The following is a 2,846-nucleotide window of genomic DNA, read 5'->3' as shown; positions in this document are numbered from 1 at the left end:
CTCTCAACTGGCCCCATGAGATTTCTGGATACGAGCAAGGCTCAACAGCCTACTCTATCACAAATGGAGACTCCTCTAATGAGCCCCATGGACCCATCTTACGTCATTTCACATGGGGTCTCTATGCAATCTGAGCCTCCGAGCGACAACTTTAGCTTCCCTAACTTGGCTCAACCCTCTATTAAGAAAAACACAGTGCTCACTCCAGGGATAATCCTGACAGAGAATGTACCGATGACATCTACGGTTAGCGCAGTCCTACTACCTAGTGTCGTAGTACCTAATATGGGGCCTCGACCGTATGTGCCTCTAGCCCCTTATGCACACATGGCCCCCACACCTCCAATTGTACCACTTGTTTATGCTCCTCGAGTGCCGCTCCCTAGCCCTTATCCGAGTGGACCTATGCCCGGTTATGTTCCATATCCTGCATCATCCACACATATGCCAAGACCGGTACTCGTCCCTCTCCCACATATGATTCCAAGAGTACCTCCACCGGCCCTGCCTCCTCACATAGGTGACTTGGCAGCGTTTTCTCAAACCATAGGTCGATCTATCGCGGAAAATATGTGTCATGCATCTGATAGAGAGCCTAGAAGTAAGGCAGTACAAATTGCCAAACTCACGCAAAAATTCAATGGGGACGAAGATGCTAGAAAACACATTGAAGTGTTTGAACAAGAATGTGATTCCTTAGGGGAACGCAACGAACTACATAAGTGCAATGCCTTAAGCTTGACATTAAGTGGGAAGGCTGGAGATTGGTATAGAACCCTAAGGATGGACGAGAAAACAATCTACCCTACCCTTCAAAGGTTGTTTCTAAAGGAGTACATACGAGAAGGTGTGCTTTGGGGTGTAGCATCTCAGCTACAAAAGGCCGAACGTAAGGAAGGAGAGTCAGTAAGGGACTTCATTAGTCGTCTAAAGCACTTAAACTCTCGCTGCCCTGTAAATGAGCGCTTCAACAATAACCAACTGCTTGATCGATTCATTCGAGGGTTGAGGAATGAAGGAATCTATAATGGACTAGTGATTAGAGGTATCACAACCTAGGAAGATGTCACTGCCAATGCCATCCAATTAGAGGACAACTTGATGATAGCAGGCATGAGGATGTCTACTGACACGAGATCCACTAGCTCACAAGCCATTGAGTATGAACCCATGACTGCAAAGCCCATTGCCAATGAGCCAAAGGTATTTGAGACATTCTTGACAGACCTCACCAAGGCAATCCAAGAGTCTCTTAAGGATAATCGACCCCCTCAAAATAGTCACATGTATCCAAGAAGGGAGCAACAATGGTGTTCCATTTGCTTGGGTCCACATAGCACTAGTGAGTGCCCTACGTTTAGAGTAAAATTTAATGGAACTTGCAACGCATGTCGTAGGTATGGTCACCAAGCTAAGGATTGTTTAATGATCAAACATATGATGGCAAATAGACCACATGTAGCCTGGACGGATGCGCCTCAAGCTCTTGTATTGATGCCTGCTCCACCTGTTGAGCAACTACCGCAACACATGGTCCCTAGATCTCAAAATGTTGTACAAGCTACACCGCTACCACCTCCTGTGCTAGGACCGCAGCCCCCGCATCCAAGAGTCGCCCCTATGAACCAAGTGGGTTGCGAGCCATCTAATGCTTATGCAGATGGCTGTGACGAGGAAATAGACACTAGTATTGCCTACGGACTTGATACATTGGAAGAGTGTCCTATATACTACATGGAAGATTGTTGGGGGCACGTCAAGCCGGTTTATCAAGCTGCTGCTCTCGCATCCAGAGGTCAAAATATCAACACCCAGGCTAGGAGGCCACCTCTTCAATGCTACGAGTGTGGTGGACCACATCAGGCAGTGGAGTGCCCTATTAGGCTGCAAAAGAATGCTGCACAGATGCAAATGAATCAAGGGAGCACGTCTGCAATGCCAATACTCACCTGTAATCGTTGTGACATAGATCACTTGATTGCCCAATGCCTCTATAACCCAAATGCGCCTAAAATCACACCCCTAAATTTGGTCAAAATTGCTAGTGTGACATCGCCAATACCACCCATCGCACCCGCTTATGCGATTACACGGTCCATGCTTCAAGGGCCAGACCATATCCTCGAAGAGAGAGATACCGCGTCAGTTATCCAAGAAAAGAAAAAGAAGACACGAAGGAAGAGGTCGCAGAATACGGGAAATTCAAAGCCAAGTTCCAAAACAAACATAGGAACAGGAGATGACCCGGTGTATATGAATGACCTCGAGGATGATTCAGATTCAATCGAGACAATGGAGACTAGAACCAATACCACAAAGGGAAAGACCGAATAAGAGAAAACCATAAAGAGCCTCTGAAAACACCACAAGTGTTTCCAAATCCAATCCAAGACCCCCAAGATAAACCGCAGGGGCAAAAAGGGAAGAATCGTAAAAAGAAGATTGGGACGTACCTAAACCCAGTAGACGAGATTGAGCAGGTGAAACATCTAAGAGGTTTAGTGGAGGAGACTCAAAGGAAACTAGAACCAGAACCCATGCATGTCAAAATTCATGACACAGTGTTTCCCACGCAAGTTCATCCACCCCACATGAACCATAGACCATTAGCCATATCTAGTATCATCCAAGAAGGGAGTGAGGACGGGACATCAGAAAGTGAGCATACACCTTTCTTATTGGAAAGTATGTTTAACGAAGGAATACCTGATCCCATTGAGGAATATGAGATTCCATCCTCACCAGTTCCTAGTCAAGGACCTACACCCTGCAAAATGCCAATGAATGTTGCCAAACTAGTGGACTTCATGTCTTCTGAGGTCCGAACCACGATCATAGCGAAGCTG

Source organism: Adiantum capillus-veneris, chromosome 19 (assembly GCF_014529385.1).
Source record: "Adiantum capillus-veneris isolate H3 chromosome 19, ASM1452938v2, whole genome shotgun sequence".
In the NCBI taxonomy this organism is placed as follows: domain Eukaryota; kingdom Viridiplantae; phylum Streptophyta; class Polypodiopsida; order Polypodiales; family Pteridaceae; genus Adiantum; species Adiantum capillus-veneris.
The sequence above is the reverse complement of the archived record's forward strand: the minus strand, read 5'-3'. Positions refer to the sequence as shown.